This window comes from Bufo bufo, chromosome 3 (genome assembly GCF_905171765.1).
Source record: "Bufo bufo chromosome 3, aBufBuf1.1, whole genome shotgun sequence".
In the NCBI taxonomy this organism is placed as follows: Eukaryota; Metazoa; Chordata; class Amphibia; order Anura; family Bufonidae; genus Bufo; species Bufo bufo.
The window spans coordinates 18,827,164-18,845,393 of record NC_053391.1 but is presented as its reverse complement, the minus strand read 5'-3'; the positions used below and the strand labels follow the sequence as shown (position 1 = coordinate 18,845,393).

The window sequence follows — 18,230 nt, the reverse complement described above, 5'->3', positions numbered from 1 at the left end:
GGCGTCTGACAGCTGGCTTGACGGAACTCTTAGCCCGCCAGCTTTTACCATACCAGCTGGTGGAGTCTGAGGCCTTCAAAAAATTTGTCGCTATTGGGACACCACAGTGGAAGGTACCCGGACCAAATTTTTTTTCAAAAAAGGCAATTCCAAACCTCTACTCAGTGATTGAAAAGGAAGTCATGGCATCTCTGGCATACAGTGTTGGGGCAAGGGTCCATCTGACCACTGATACCTGGTCTTCAAAGCACGGTCAGGGCAGGTATATCACCTACACTGCGCATTGGGTCAACCTGCTGACGGCTGACAAGCATGGAATGCGTGGCTCTGCAGCGGAGTTGGTGACACCGCCACGACTTGCAGGCAGGCCTACTGCCACCTCCTCTACTCCTCCTACTCCATCCTCTTCCATAACCTCCTCGGCTGAGTCCTCTTCTGCTGCGGCGTCTGGCTGCACATCAACTGAATCCCCCCAGCTCCCCAGGGGCTATTCCACATCCCGGATACGACAGTGTCACGCTGTCTTGGGGTTGACTTGCCTGAAAGCAGAGAGCCACACCGGACCAGCACTCCTGTCCGCCCTGAACGTACAGGTGGATCAGTGGCTGACCCCGCACCAACTGGAGATCGACAAAGTGGTGTGTGACAATGGAAGCAATTTGTTGGCGGCATTGAATTTGGGCAAGTTGTCACATGTGCCGTGCATGGCACATGTGTTGAATCTCATCGTACAACGCTTTGTGTCTAAGTACCCAGGCTTACAGGACGTCCTCAAGCAGGCCAGGAAGGTGTGTGACCATTTCAGGCGTTCCTACACGGCCATGGCGCACTTTTCAGACATTCAGCGCCGAAACAACATGCCAGTGAGGCGCTTGATTTGCGACAGCCCGACACGTTGGAATTCAACACTCCTAATGTTCGACCGCCTGCTCCAACAAGAAAAAGCCGTCAACGAGTATTTGTATGACCGGGGTGCTAGGACAGCCTCTGCGGAGCTGGGAATTTTTTTGCCACGTTACTGGATGCTCATGCGCAATGCCTGTAGGCTCATGCGTCCTTTTGAGGAGGTGACAAACCTAGTCAGTCGCACCGAAGGCACCATCAGCGACCTCATCACATTTGTTTTCTTCCTGGAGCGTGCCCTGCGAAGAGTGCTGGATCAGGCTGTAGATGAGCGTGAAGAGGAAGAGTTGTGGTCACCATCACCACCAGAAACAGCCTTGTCATCATCGCTTGCTGGACCTGCGGCAACGCTGGAAGAGGAGTCTGAGGAAGAGGAGTCAGAGGAGGAATGTGGCTTTGAGGAGGAGGAAGACCAACCACAGCAGGCATCCCAGGGTGCTCGTTGTTGTCACCTATCTGGGACCCGTGGTGTTGTACGTGGCTGGGGTGAAGAACAGACCGTCAATGACATCAGTGAGGATGAGGAACGGGAAATGAGTAGCTCGGCATCCAACCTTGTGCAAATGGGGTCTTTCATGCTGTCATGTCTGTTGAGGGACCCTCGTATAAAAAGGATGAAGGACAACGACCTGTACTGGGTGGCCACGCTACTAGACTTCCGGTATAAGCAGAAAGTGGCGGAAATGTTACCAACTTACCGAAAGTCAGAAAGGATGCAGCAGTTCAAAACAAAACTAAAAAATATGCTTTACACAGCTTATAAGGGGGATGTCACAGCACAACGTGAATCTAACAGGGGAAGAGGTGAAAGTAATCCTCCTCCTACCACGACCACGGCGGCAAGGACAGGACGCTTTACAGATGTGTTGTTGATGGAGGACATGCAGAGCTTTTTCAGTCCTACACATCGCCTCAGCCCTTCGGGTTCCAGCCTTAGAGAACGACTCGACCGACAGGTAGCAGACTACCTCGCCTTAACTGCAGATATTGACACTCTGAGGAGCGATGAACCCCTTGACTACTGGGTGTGCAGGCTTGACCTGTGGCCTGAGCTATCCCAGTTTGCGATAGAACTTCTGGCCTGCCCCGCTTCAAGTGTTCTGTCAGAAAGGACCTTCAGTGCAGCAGGAGGCATTGTCACTGACAAGAGAAGTCGCCTCGGTCAAAAAAGTGTTGATTACCTCACCTTCATTAAGATGAATGAGGCATGGATCCCAAAGGGACTGACAGTGGGGGATACGTTTGACTAACAAAGGGCCTGATGACATGCCTTGGCCTCAAAATGGTCCCTACGCTGCTGTATTTAATGTCTGCATACCGGATGACTTTCGTGAATTCTCCGCCACCAACTAGGGTTCAAGCTGCAATGTTTTAGTCACCTTTCTGCCTTGAAAACATCAATTTTTCCGGCCGATGCTACAACAGCGGCTGCAACAATAACATTATTTTTTCACAAAAGGCAATCCCACCCTGATATGGGACGTAATAGGGATTAAACTGATGAGAATAGTACTACAGAAAATAGTACTGACAGTAAATTGCACGGCGCAGACGCAGTGACCGTGGCGTGGATTCAAACAAAGGGGAGGGAGCCAGCATTTTTTTAACCATCTCCCCGTTTGAAAAATCTATTTAATAAATTGACCCCAGATTGGGGACGTAACAGGGATTAAACTGATGAGAAGAGAGAACTACAGAAAATACCACTCATATCGGGTGGGGCAGTAAATTGCACGGCGCAGACGCAGTGACCGTGGCGTGCAGAGGCGTAACTAGAACTGACTGGGCCCCACAGCAAATTTTTGTACGAGGCCCCCCACACACACTTACACACTTCTTCACAAACCGCCTCCTCCTGTGCAAACCCCTCTTATATGGCTATTTTGTGACTTTTTATTTACAGTATTTACTGTCATTTTTAGCACGACTTTGTTTTTTAACATTTACAGTTGTTGACGGCATTTATATTCAACTCAACCCCTTTAAAATCTGCGCTGCAATTGTAATAGACATGTCTGATTTACCTTTACATATCCACAAGTATTTTAGCCTCTGTACCTTTCATACTGCAGCCATGGACGCGGTCATACACGCACTCTCCACATACATGGACGCAGTCATACACGCACTCTCCACATACATGGACGCAGTCATACACGCACTCTCCACATACATGGACGCAGTCATACACGCACTCTCCACATAGATGGACGCAGTCATACACGCACTCTCCACATAGATGGACGCAGTCATACACGCACTCTCCACATACATGGACGCAGTCATACACGCACTCTCCACATACATGGAAGCAGTCATACACGCACTCTCCACATACATGGACGCAGTCATACACGCACTCTCCACATATACATGGACGCACTCTCCACATACATGGACGCAGTCATACACGCATTCTCCACATATATGGACGCAGTCATACACACACTCAACATATACATGGACGCACTCATACACGCACTCAACATATACATAGATGCATTCATACATGTGCTCACCATATACATAGATGCACTCATACACGCACTCTCCACATATACATAGATGCATTCATACACACACTCTCCACATACATGGACGCACTCATACACACACTCTCCACATACATGGACGCACTCATACACACACTCTCCACATATACATGGACGCACTCATACACATACTCTTCACATACATGGACGCAGTCATACACAGTCATCACATACATGGACGCACACATATACAATACACATATATAGACACCCAGCTTTCTTGCTGTGCCTCTCCCGCATACTCTAATGCATCTGCACTTGTGCCATGCAGGATAGCAGGGAAGCTGGGTGACATTTCATGATATAATTCACCCAGCTTTCCTACTGTACTGCAGGTCACATGTGCACAGTCTGGGAAAGCTGAATATAACCCCAGTTCCCATGACACTCACATCACTGGTGCAGTTGTGGCAATGCAACTGATGTTCAGCTTGCTGGGCAGGGAAGGTTCAAGCTGCAGGAATCGCGGGTAGAAAAGGGGGCGGGGCTATTATAGTTCCGCCCACATCGGGCCGTCCTGTTGCTGGTCAGTGTCCATCATAAGAACTGAGGAGGGGGAGAGGCGGAGCAATGTCACTGATGTCAGGTCAGAGGTGCACATGCAGGAGAAGTCAGCTGCTCTGAAAGGGGCCCGGGGTGACAAAGTACAGTGACTGCTCCCGGGCCCCTTCTGAGCTCGGGCCCCGAAGCAGCTGCTTCCCCTGCTTCCCTGATAGTTACGCCACTGGTGGCGTGGATTCAAACAAAGGGGAGGGAGCCAGCATTTTTTTAACCATCTCCCCGTTCGAAAAATCTATTTAATAAATGGACCCCAGATTGGGGACGTAACAGGGATTAAACTGATGAGAAGAGAGAACTACAGAAAATACCACTCATATCGGGTGGGGCAGTAAATTGCACGGCACAGACGCAGTGACCGTGGATTCAAACAAAGAAGACGGAGCCAGCGTTTTTTTAACCATCTCCCCGTTCGAAAAATCTATTCAATTCACTTTTCCGGGACCCTTGGTGTTGTACGTGGCTGGGTTGAGGAAGAAACCTTCAATGATATCAACGGGACATGGCTAGCTTGGTATCCAACCTTGAACAAATGGGGAGTTTGCGGTTGTTTACGGTGCATTAAAAGGGGAGTTTGGTCTGTCAATGTCTGTGAAGCGGGCGTAACCCTTACACTACCTGATCGATACAACATCATACCTGATCGTATACACACACTGGATGTTTTAAACCACGTTGTTCAAAAAAAAATTGGATTGTTAGGTGATTTATGCCCTTTATGGATTACAATCCAACTCTGCGTCAACTACATAATTTTCCATGGGAGTTTTGCCATGGATCCCCCTCCTGCATGCCACAGTCCAGGTGTTAGTCCCCTTGAAACAACTTATCCATCACTACTGTGGCTAGAAATTCGCCTGCCTATAGAAGTGTATGGCGGTTCGCCCGGTTCGCCCGTTCGCGAACATTTGCAGAAATTTGCGTTCGCGAACGGAAAATTTTATGTTCGCGACATCACTGCTGGTAAACCCCAGCAATATGGGATTCCATTATCTCTCAGGATTGTGGTATATTTAGCAAACTCCCTCCTCCTGGCTAGAGTTGCTGGAGAGAGATCAGCATAGAAAGAAACTTGTTTAAAACGCTCAGGAATGTCTTTTTTTTTTCTTCTTTTTCATCTTTTTTAAAATGGAATAAGTGAAAGCGAGCTAGTACATAGCCGTGATGTCTGCCCTTATAGTGTTTAAGGCTGACTGAATATCTGAGTGTATAGAACTTCTCAGGTCTGCCATTAAATCTTGCATAGCAGACAGGGTGATCCTATCATGTTCAGAGCTTGTATTAGGGCTCATACAGACTTTGCCCCTGCTGGAGAGCTTTGGGCAGACCCCCCCCCCCCCCCCCCCCACTCACATAAGTAGTTTTACTTACAGGGGAAATATGTCCTACCAGCTCCTCATGGACCTGTTGCCTCGTGATGCGCTTGTTGCTGGAGTTCATTGGTGTCTGTGCTGCCTCCTGCATGTGCCGGGGGCCATCTTGGATCGTTGCTACTGTGAAGAAAGAGGTAAGTTTTGTGGGTGAACCGGGGGTTTTTCTTCATCCTCGTCATCTGCAGTGTCTTCCTGGTGGTGAGTGGATGGAGAGGGGTCTGCTCCAGCACAGTTTGGGTGCCTCTGGGATGCTTTATAATGATGTTCTTGGCTATGTCTGCTGGAGCTCAGCTATGCTACTTCTGTTTAGTTCTGCATCCAACTTTACCCCAAATTTCTCTATATTTTTAAGTCGCAGTAAATCATATAATTTCCCGCTGAAAAGTATCAGCCTGACACCCCTAAAAACAAGAAAAGTTAAATCAAACAGGGTTAGTTTTTTTACAGTCATTCATCCTCTAGGTGAGATCTGTAAGGACAAAGATAAAGATGAACAAACTAATGTTCGGTACCAGCGCTGGGGATATAATAGATTGTATTAGTTTGGTAATTACCTTATTCCGGCAGGACCAGGGGTTTGGTCAAATAAAGTATGCACCGACTGTCCGGTGTGGCAATAGGATGAAATAACTTCCCTGACGAAGAAGCCCGTAGGCTTCGAAACGCGTAGGATCGCTTTTTGGCCTCTGGATCACCCTGTAGGTCAGTCGTGACGTCACGCCGCACGCTCCGGAACCCTGTACCAACACAGCTCCCTTGCGCGCACGCCAGCCACCGGCCGGGGCGGCATACGCGCTCTGAGGTTGAGCAAGAAGCAAGAAGTAAGAAGCACTGCAAAGTTATTTCATCCTATTGCCACACCGGACAGTCGGTGCATACTTTATTTGACCAAACCCCTGGTCCTGCCGGAATAAGGTAATTACCAAACTAATACAATCTATTATATCCCCAGCGCTGGTACCGAACATTAGTTTGTTCATCTTTATCTTTGTACATACCATTTTGGATCGGAGCAGCCGTCATCCACCAAGGTACTCAGCAGCGGCTCTGTCTGCCTTAGTGCACACAGAGAAAATTTAATAGCGATAGCGCAGGCACTATTGTATATATATACTTATTTATTGAGATCTGTAAGGAATAAGGACTTCTATAATGCAAGTCTTATCATCTGTTCTACTGGATATAATAAGGAGTATGCAATATATGTGAATTATAGATGGAGAGTCATGTGGTTGTAGGTCTGGATGGAATGTATCTCATCAGGATGTAAAATGCTCATTGTTTACACTGATTCTCACATGAAAAGGTCTCGGAGTATCCCAGGAATCTCTTACAGATGCTAAATAGGAGTGTGAACAATAGGTCTCTCCCCTGCAAATACAATGTTTAAATGAAGAACCATCTCAGGAGGCCAGAAAATGCTAAAAAAAAAAAAGGAGTATGTGACGCACTGGACTAGCTAATGACCCAAGAGGTGCATGAGGAAGGGGTGATGTTAAACCCCGAAACGTGTCTAGCCTAGACAGGACCCCAAATCTTGGACCACTTGGGAAGCTGGAGATTTGACTGGAGAATCGCAAAGAAAGAATCATCTGTCACACAAAGGGCATATTTGGAAAAGAACGTGCGAGGCCTGATTGCATGGGGAAGGCCTGACCACATGTGCCAAACAATTGCCTGTGTGCGAGTTTATTACGAAATATTGGTCTGCAAACTCAGAGGACCATAACTTCATCTTTGTCGATCTATTAAGGGAGGCGGTAAGACCGTTCGATTTTATCCAGCGATTATTATCCAGCTATTTAAAAACTGTACTAATATTCCAGTGGGACGCCGCTGGTGGATGCTATTAACGGGACGCCGCTTGAGTTTGTCCATTTGATTGCGCATTGGGACTTTGCTTATTTCCGGATATCCCTGATACATATCGAAAGGGACGTTGTTAAAGGACATTGGTTTATCACAACCATTCAGCACGAGACTTTCCCATACGAATATTTGTCGAATATTCATACGAGATATTATCGAATATTCCATTTTATTCCTCAAATTTTAGAATTTATATTTTTAGTATACCATTTTCCATTTGTCATATTGTATTATTGCATGTTGTGTTTTATGGTTTTGTATATTTTAATATTATTACTGTCAGCACGTACAGTTACTCATGCTATTACATGTTAATAAATTTCACTTGGTTCAGATATCCTGAGAGTGCCCAGTTATCTTTGTTTCAGAAAATGCTAAACTTGTTGATGAGAAGGTGTGGCCATTCTTCCTCTATTACATATTGCAATGAGGGAAGCCAGATCTGAGGATGAAAGGTTTGAATGATTATGAAGGTGGGACTGGTTGTCTACTGGAAGAAGAGGAGGAGCAAATAGCTATAGCCACCAAAGGGGTATAAAAGCTCAGAAAGCCAGAATTCACCAAGGGAATTGACTTGGATCATCGACTTGCTGAGGAGAAGATACTGATTGGAGTCCTGAGTGTGTGAAGGGTCCATGTCTGGTAAGTGTCACTGAACTGACTGTAAATGGAAGGAATTATAAAATATTGTAATCTGTGCTGTGTATAAGGACAATGTGTCTCTGTCTGTAATGTCTCTTGTGTATGTCTCCATGTAGATCTCCATATAACTCCCATCATAACTGGACACCGATTTCCACCGTTTACAATACACATTTTCTACACTTCTTCTTGGATTTCATTTCTTGCATTAAACCTTAGAATCAGATCCAGTAAGAGGGAGGAGATTCTTATAATGGGAATAACTTTTTCCTGGAGGTTCAGTGATGGCAGCAGTGACTGGTGATTGTCCGCACAGTAGTGTGTAAGTAATTGTACACGCAGTGTCCATACATGTGATAGTACATACCTGTAACTGTGCAGGGAACACAGGCAATCACCGATCCTGACTGCCATCACTGGACCACACATAATAACCAATAATAGATGGAAAGAGGCTTAGTAATAGGGATAATCTATAATATATTGTCTGGTTTTTTTTTTGACCGTTATCTTTACAGTAGATACTTTTATTTCCAACACCTGAAGGTATCTGTATATAGTTTTATAATGAAGGTCTCTATACAGAAAGCACCCATAACAGTGTATATACTATAGTCCCAAAATCAATAATTGCACATTATATTTAAAAAAGACCATAAAGCAGCCCAAAATTTTTCCTTTTCATTTAAATGAATTATTAAGAACAGGAGCTACTGAAGGACAATCTCCCAATTTGAAATTATATAAAACTAAGGTAAAAAGTAAATGACAAACTGGGCTTCATGGTGATTATTATTACTATTATTATTAATAATTCATTTATATTACATCCTGGCACTAGACCAATCTGATATAAAATGTATATAAAATGGGGTACATAACCAATTCTAATCAGAAAACAGGTTGCAGTGATTTTCTAGTACAACATTATATTTCAAAGCCTCATTTCTCCACCTGTAGTAGTTGTCCCGCTTGGGTCCATGTGTCAGTCTCTAGGGGCTGTTGGGATCCATGCACCAATCTGTAACTCCTCATCGTCCAAAATTAATAAAATAAAATGATTGAGAATACTTAAGTATTACTTTATTATAAATCATTTACCAGATCCCTCTCATTATTTATAATGGCAGTCTGCGAGCTGGGTTCCTCTCCACACTTCTGCAATTTCTTCATGAGCTCCTTTCCTTGTATGGATGATGAGGATCACTAACAGGTAGAGCAAAGAGGAGGCTGAGGCAGGTCTGCTTAATCTTTTTTTAATTTTTTTTTATTAAAGCCCGAGATACTTTCTTTCTACACCCGTGCATGAAAATTGTGCTGCGTGCCACACAAAAAAAAACGTGCACAAGGTCATGGTCCATCGCAGGTCCTCTCCATAAGAGAAGGGGCCCCCATAAACCAATCCCAGTCTTTCTGGGCCAGAATGCTCCTGCAAGGGTCTGGGACTAGTGGTCATCCCTCAAACAAAGCTGGAGAAGCACCAATATTGCTCTAGCTTCCACCTGACTGTAACCCCAGGTGTTGTCCAAGAGAAAAGAGAGGCCAAGAAATTTTGGAGTAAGGACTACCTCTCCAGAAGGTTTGCAGCTTGAGATAGAGAAAGTAAAATAAAGTTAGTGCTATTTCTACTGACAATAAGTTTCACTGGGTACCCCAGCGATATGGGATTCCATTCTCTCTCAGGATTGTGGTATAGTTAGCGAACTCCCTACTCCTGGCTAGAGTTCCCATCTTATGGATCATCTTTTACTTAAACATTTTTCCCACAGTGAACATTTTGCCCAATTCCTACGATTCTTATTAAAAACAGTTGTTTCCCTTTTCATTGTTGATGCGCGTTTCCCATGGATACGGCCACCTCTCGCCTGCCGCATCCATGGGCCAGGCTTGCGCAGAGTAGCTCCTGCGATCCAGTGGCCGGCCTCTCAAAGAAAATGTCTCCGACGGCTCCAGGCGGCTGCACATGCACAGATTGTATATTCCTTTGAGTCGCGTCTAAAATAGAGCCGCGCATGCGCGGCTCCATAGTAAACGCAGCACAAAAGAATATAGTTTAGCGAATGTGTGGCCACCCGAACAGAAGGAGAAGGGAGTGGGGGGGGAATGGTGTCTTATCAGCAGAGGAGGAGGGAAGCTGTCCGGGCTTTCAGCGTTCAGCAGCGCAGCCCGGATCTCCTCAGTGAATGGTGAGGAGATCGGGGCTGCGCTGCTGTGTATAACTGTGCGCACCCCCCCTCTTTCAATTTCAGGATGGCCGAGCGGAACCCCATGACCCCATGCCTGCACTAATGTCGGCCGTTTATTCTCTTCCATCGTGTGGTCCGTAGGGACCGCTGTTTGGAAGGGGGAGCTCCCTCCCCCATCGTGCGCTGATGTGTCAGCCCCAATGGTTACCATGGCAACCGGACGCCTTCACAGGCATCCGGCTTGCCATGGTATATCTAAGCCTGATAATTGTATCATCCCTACAGCGGTCGCAGATACAATTATCTTGTTTAGACAACAGTTAGGCATACAACATGTACGTAACTTTAGGGTATTTTTCCCTTAAGTAAAATGGCGCTCTTATGTCGATTACACAGAGCGCATGCGCTTGACCCTTGCACTGTGACGCATCTGATGATGTCAGTGTGGTCATGCGCAATGAAGAGTTGGAGACGCGCAATGAACGTGATGGTATATGCGGGCCCCATTGCTTCCTAGGGTCTGATTTCTGTGATCCGCTTTCATCACATAATCACTTATGTAATTGTGATCTTAACCTAAACGAAGTATTGCATACATTTTAATTCACGTTGAAGGGATGGCATCCCTTAGTCATAAATTGTATATCACTGCTCACTTTATGCACACGCACTTTATTGTATTGATTTGTATCAGATGTCTGTAATTGTAATTGATTGTAACCACACCCATATGGGTTGGACACTTTGTAAATGCCTTTATAATGCTCTCACTTTCACTGTTACCATGCTTGAGGAAGGCTCTTGTGAGCCGAAACTTCTTGGAGTCTTATCACTATCTTGGAGTGCAGTCCTACTTCTTTGTTTCCTATACCATTGGGGATTGCTGCTACCCTGCGCTGGACCGTGCACCCACATTCTGGTTGGTGCTCCCACTGGACTTTTTCTTTTCTCTATATATATATATATATATATATATATCAAAAGGAAAATTCAAGGCAGCACAAAATTGTAACCAAAGTATGGACTGCCCGCAATACACTGCGTGCAGAATTATTAGGCAAATGAGTATTTTGACCACATCATCCTCTTTATGCATGTTGTCTTACTCCAAGCTGTATAGGCTCGAAAGCCTACTACCAATTAAGCATATTAGGTGATGTGCATCTCTGTAATGACAAGGGATGTGGTCTAATGACATCAACACCCTATATTAGGTGTGCATAATTATTAGGCAACTTCCTTTCCTTTGGCAAAATGGGTCAAAAGAAGGACTTGACAGGCTCAGAAAAGTCAAAAATAGTGAGATATCTTGCAGAGGGATGCAGAACTCTTAAAATTGCAAAGCTTCTGAAGCGTGATCATCGAACAATCAAGCGTTTCATTCAAAATAGTCAACAGGGTCGCAAGAAGCGTGTGGAAAAACCAAGGCGCAAAATAACTGCCCATGAACTGAGAAAAGTCAAGCGTGCAGCTGCCAAGATGCCACTTGCCACCAGTTTGGCCATATTTCAGAGCTGTAACACTGGAGTGCCCAAAAGCACAAGGTGTGCAATACTCAGAGACATGGCCAAGGTAAGAAAGGCTGAAAGACGACCACCACTGAACAAGACACACAAGCTGAAACGTCAAGACTGGGCCAAGAAATATCTCAAGACTGATTTTTCTAAGGTTTTATGGACTGATGAAATGAGAGTGAGTCTTGATGGGCCAGATGGATGGGCCCGGGGCTGGATTGGTAAATGACAGAGCGCTCCAGTCCGACTCAGACGTCAGCAAGGTGGAGGTGGAGTACTGGTTTGGGCTGGTATCATCAAAGATGAGCTTGTGGGGCCTTTTCGGGTTGAGGATGGAGTCAAGCTCAACTCCCAGTCCTACTGCCAGTTTCTGGAAGACACCTTCTTCAAGCAGTGGTACAGGAAGAAGTCTGCATCCTTCAAGAAAAACATGATTTTCATGCAGGACAATGCTCCATCACACGCGTCCAAGTACTCCACAGCGTGGCTGGCAAGAAAGGGTATAAAAGAAGAAAATCTAATGACATGGCCTCCTTGTTCACCTGATCTGAACCCCATTGAGAACCTGTGGTCCATCATCAAATGTGAGATTTACAAGGAGGGAAAACAGTACACCTCTCTGAACAGTGTCTGTTGTTTCAGTTGGGCCAGTATCACAGATTTATAGTATAAAGATAGAATCGATTAGATAATGGTAGCTGCTAAAACCAAATGCGTTTCGGGGTCTGAACTTGCTTCTTTCACAGTGGTGAGGAAGGGGCAAGTTCAGACCCCGAAACGCATTTGGTTTTAGCAGCTACCATCCTCTAATGGGTTCAACACTACTACATTTGTGGATATGAACATTACAAATGCCAGCTATACTTCATTTCCAGTTCAAGAGGCGCGTGCCTAAGCAGCGAACTCATCTGAGCCAACCCGCACTCTCCCCTCCGATCACGTGGATATTCTCCGATCACATGACCTGGATCACGTGGGACAAGGCAGAAGGTCCTAGATACAAACCTGGCGTCTGACCGCATGCAGACCGGATCATCCAAGTGAACTAGAATCGGATCAAACTTTTCCTGGAGGGGTAAAGTACTCATGGTTCAAGTACATATTACATGTACCCATGTTAAAGTCATTGTTTAGCTGCTATATTGCCTATTATAGTGCATGCCCCTAGTGGAGCAACGATATATAGTAGCAGGCTACATGTTCTGACACATAGCATTATATCTCATATAAGAGATTCCTGTTTTACCTAAATACCCTGATTATCTGAAAGCTTGGCAGCTCATGGTATCGCGGACTTAAACAGACCTATATCCTAAACTAGAGCCTTTGAGCTCCAACGATCAGGCTCCTACTGCATAGCCTCAACTATTTGGAGCATTCAGTGACATTTTTAATTTTTTTTCCTACGATTTTTTTTTTCTCCTACGATTTTTTTTTTCTCCTGGCGCCATATGTGTGATGTAATGTTTTATTTATAACATTGTTCTCTATGATTGTTTTTTAGGAATCCCCTGAAGTGGACCACAATACCACTAATACCAGTTTTTATTGAATAAATATTTGCTTGAATACTGTTACAACATCTTTGTCCATCTGGTACCAGATAGTTGAGTGCCCCCTACCACTTGACATATCTGCTATTTCACTTTCTCTGCGGCCAGGGGTAGGTCGTAAGGGTTGTGCACCACATACCACTGATACCAGAGGTCAGAGCCACTATACTATATAAAAAGGGGATCCTAGATTTGGCAGATTTAGCCTTAGGGTACTTTTACACTAGAATTTTTGCTGGATGCGGCAGGGTCCAGCAAAAACGCTTCCGTTACTGATAATAAAACCATCTGCATCCACTATGAACGGATCTGGTTGTATTATCTTTAACATAGCCAAGAAGGATCCGTCATTAACTCCGTTGAAAGTCAAGGGAGGACGGGTCCATTTTCTATTGTGGCAGATTGTGTAAAAGAAAACGGATCTTGCATTGGGGTAATGGCGGATCCGTCTTGCATTCGCATCCCAGGACTGAAAGCAAAATGCAATGTGTTGCGGTTTGCTCTCCGGTCTGGGAACACAACTAAACGCAACGGGATGCATTTTGGAGCATTCCGTTCTGTTCTGTTCAGTTTTGTCCCCATTGAAAATGAATGGGAACAAAACGGAAGCGTTTTTTTCCGGTATTGAGCCCCTATGACGGATCTCAATATCGGAAAACTTAAACGCTAGTGTGAAAGTAGCCTTAATCTTGTTTGCTAAAGATTTATTAGCTCTGTTTCCTCAATAGTAATACATGGATTTGGATTTGTAAAGGTAGAACTCAAATCCGGATTGCATTAACGCATGTAGCTTATATCTGTAATTTTTCAAATGGGTTGTGAAGGTAATTTGGGGAAATTTTTGGTTGTCACGCTCTACTTGTCTAATCTGGCCTATAAGTAGTTCGATCTTTTGATTTCTCTTTCTCTTTTAAAAAGCAGAGTATTTTAGAAAGATACCCCTCATGACCGCTTTGTGAGTGCACCAGATCGTGGACAACGAGACACCAGATGAGTTATTAAGAGTAAAATATCCATGCAAAGCGTGAAGTGGAATAGAGGCAAGTATTCAATCTCCACGGGGCTCGCGAGGGAGAGTATTGAAGGTTAAGGGCTCTTTCACACTTGCATTGTCCGGATCCGTAGTGTACTCCTTTTTCCGGATCCGGAAAAACGCATAATTTTTTTCTTTCCAGATGCGTCTTTCCTGGTTTTTTAGTAAGATACTGATCTGGAAATCCTGAACCCAACATCAACGTTTTTTTTCCGGATCCATCGTACTGATCCGATATGGGGCCGGATCCGTCGTCCGGATCCGTTGAAACAGCGGATCCGTCGTGTACTGATGAGCGGATCCGGTATGTCAATTATTTCTTATCAGAAAATTTCTAGTTTGTTTTACAACTAATAAAATATGCAAGGGATAAACACACACAATACTCACCTCCAGGAGCTTCTTTCACGCCCTGTCTTCTCCCGCGCGGGCTGTCTAGTGGAAGTTTTTGCGCCAGCCAAGCCCTCCCTACTTCCTGGCGCAGGCGCAGGTGCAACTTCCGGATCCGTCGTTGCGTCGTAACAACTGAAGATGTTAGGACGGATCCGGAATAATACATTTCAATGGCTATTATTCCGGATCCGTCGATGCGGCAAGTGTTCAGGATTTTTGACCGGAGCAAAAAGCGCAGCATGCTGCAGTATTTTCTCCGGCCAAAAAACGTTCCGGTCCTGAACTGAAGACATCCTGATGCATCCTGAACGGATTTCTCTCCATTCAGAATGCATTAGGATAAAACTGATCAGGATTCTTCCGGCATAGAGCCCCGGCGACGGAACTCTATGCCGGAACACAACAACGCAAGTGTGAAAGAGCCCTAATAAGTATAGAGGTAGGGGCATGGTCGGACCAAGTTGGTACCGATATCTGATGAAATTATATTTTGTACTAGCCTTTTATCCACTAATACCATATCTATAGGGGAGTATGAGTTATGGGGGCTTGAGAAAAAAGTTGTCTTTTTCAGACGCATTGAATATGCGCCATGGGTCAAAAATCTCCACTTTGTGCAATAACTCTCTTAACCTCCCTGGCGGTATGATTATGTCAGGAATTTTGTACCAAAAGTGGTACAATTTTTTGCATAAATATTTTATGGGCACAAATGACAGTAAAATGGCAGGCAAGGGGCACTGTACAGTCATCAAATGTCAGATCTGAGGTTATACAGTGTAATCATCTCAGATTACAATGTATAACCTCTTTTATGTGTGTTTGTCACTTTTAATGTTTATATTTATTTGAATTTCCCGCCCAGTTCCGCTCCCATGCGCAGCTGCTGTTCGCAGGGAACGGAACCAGGAAGTCAAATGCCGGCTGGTATTCTGCCAGATCTCTATACCTTGCGAAAAGTCTATACCGGAAGTGACGCGGCCGCACAGGAAGTGACGCGGCCGGACAGGAATCAGCTGGAGGATGGTGTGCGCATTGCTGCACAAGCGCACATCCACTGGCTTAGGGAAGAATCGTTGCAGCGCCGCAATAGAAGTACTTTGTGCACCGCACATAGAGATTTAGCAGCGCACAATGTTGCATCAGATCTCCCTACCCTTGAGTGCGCACGCGCGCACAAATCATCAGATCAAATCAGGATGAACTGCAACTGATTATTTGTGTGCGCGTGCGCACTCAGGGGTAGGGAGATCTGATGCAACATTGTGCGCTGCAAAATCTCTATACCCCTAAGTGCGCACGCGCGGTGCACGAAGTACTTCATCTCGGGGCTGCAACGATTCCTTCCTAAGCCAGTGGATGTGCGCTTGCGCAGCACCGCGCACACCCTCCTCCAGCTGATTCCTGTGCGGCCGCGTCACTTCCGGTATAGACTTTTTCTCAAGCTATAGAGATCTGGCACAACACAAGCGGAGGACATCGCCGGATCGCCGGCAGAAGGTGAAGGGACTTTGCAATGTTACCCCGAACGTGACTCGGGGTTACCGCTCCTGGCAGCGAAAATTAACCCCGAGTCACGCTCGGGAATACCGTCAGGGAGGTTAATGAGAAGTCTCTGTCCTTACTGTCTTGTCAATCATAGGGTCAATAACTTTATTATAGTCGCCGCAGAGTATTACAAACCCCTGTCTTATTGGTGTCAGTTTGTTGAAGAAGAGGTGAAGGAAGTGAATCTGTGATTTATTAGGTGCATATATGGATGCTACAGTGTAAGGCTCCATTCACACGTCAGTATTTTTACCTTTCCAGATAAACGTTCCTTTTTTTTGCCGATCCATTTTTCAGTACAACCTTCCGTTTTTTTACTAAAGTGCTTCCGAATCCGTTCCGTGTTTCCGCTATTCCGTTTATTTATTTATTTTTCTCCATCCATTTTCCTGTCAACGGATGCGCAAAATCGGATGACATTCGGATGGTTTTGTGCATGTCATCCGTATTTATGCGGATCCATTGACTTGAATGGACAACGGACCCGAAAAACGGACAGAAAGTAGGACAAGCTTAATTTTTTTTCAGGATCCACAAACTCGAAAATAGGAAAATGGAACGGATTCCGTGATTCGGACAGCACTATGATTAGTGTCCGCATTTTTGCAGAAGCAATTGAAATTAATGGATCCGAAAAAACGTTCCGATTTAAATCGGAACGGAAACAGAGTGTTATAACGGACGTGTGAATGGACCCTTGCTGATTATTGATTAGACAGACAATGATAATGTAGCGGCCTTGGCTGTCTGTAGTAGTAGATATAAGTTTAAAAGAGACTGTATCTTTAATGGCTAGCATCACCCCTGCTTTTTTCTTTTCAGCGTGGGAGTGAAAAGTATGAGGAAAGAGCTTATTTTAAATCCTGAAACTATCTTTAGGCATTAAATTAGTTTCCTGGGACCTAGAATGTCACAATGTAAGGCCTCATGCACACGACCGTTTTTTTTTACGGTCCGCAAAAACGGCGTCCGTAGGTCCGTGATCCGTGACCGTTTTTTCGTCCGTGGGTCTTCCTTGATTTTTGGAGGATCCACGGACATGAAAAAAAAGTAGTTTTGGTGTCCGCCTGGCCGTGCGGAGCCAAACGGATCCGTTCTGAATTACAATGCAAGTCAATGGGGGCGGATCCGTTTGACGTTGACACAATATGGTGCAATTTCAAATGGATCCGTCCCCCATTGACTTTCAATGTAAAGTCAGGAGTTAATATACCATAGGATCAGAGTTTTCTCCAATCCGATGGTATATTTTACCTTTAAGCGTCCCCATCACCATGGGAACGCCTCTATGTTAGAATATACTGTCGGATATGAGTTAGATCGTGAAACTCAAATCCGACAGTATATTCTAACACAGAGGCGTTTCCATGGTGATGGGGACGCTTCAGGTTAGAATATACTAAAAGAACTGTGTACATGACTGCCCCCTGCTGCCTGGCAGGTGCTGCCAGGCAGCAAGGGGCAGACCCCCCCCCTGTTTTTAACTCATTGGTGGCCAGCGCGGCCGCCCCCCCCTCCCCCTGTAGTTAACTCTTTGTTGTCCAGTGCGGCCGGCCCCCTCCCTCCCCTGTAGTTAACTCGTTGGTGGCCAGTGGGCCCTCCCCCCTCGCTCCCCTGTAGTTAACTCATTGGTGGCCAGTGGGCCCTCCCCCCTCCCTCCCCTGTAGTTAACTCGTTGGTGGTCAGTGGGCCCTCCCCCCTCCCTCCCCCTCCTAATTAAAATCTCCCCCCTATCATTGGTGGCAGCGGAGAGTACCGATCGGAGTCCCAGTTAAATCGCTGGGGCTCCGATCGGTAACCATGGCAACCAGGACGCTACTGCAGTCCCGGTTGCCATGGTTACTTAGCAATTTGTAGAAGCATTATACTTACCTGCGAGGCTGCGATGTCTGTGTCCGGCCGGGAGCTCCTCCTACTGGTAAGTGACAGGTCTGTGCGGCGCATTGCTTAATGATCTGTCACTTACCAGTAGGAGGAGCTCCCGGCCGGACGCAGACATCGCAGCCTCGCAGGTAAGTATAATGCTTCTACAAATTGTTAAGTAACCATGGCAACCGGGACTGCAGTAGCGTCCTGGTTGCCATGGTTACCGATCGGAGCCCCAGC

General features: G+C 45.7%; 1 long non-coding RNA gene across 1 annotated transcript; it reads right to left on the bottom strand.

The window, feature by feature from the left end:
• Window positions 1-315: 315 nt before the first annotated feature.
• On the bottom strand, window positions 316-16,477 carry LOC120993179. Its single transcript, XR_005777153.1, has 3 exons — window positions 16,343-16,477; window positions 565-572; window positions 316-327 (listed from the first exon to the last, which is right to left on the bottom strand). It is a non-coding gene; the product is annotated as an uncharacterized LOC120993179 (long non-coding RNA).
• Between the last annotated feature and the right edge of the window lie 1,753 nt (window positions 16,478-18,230).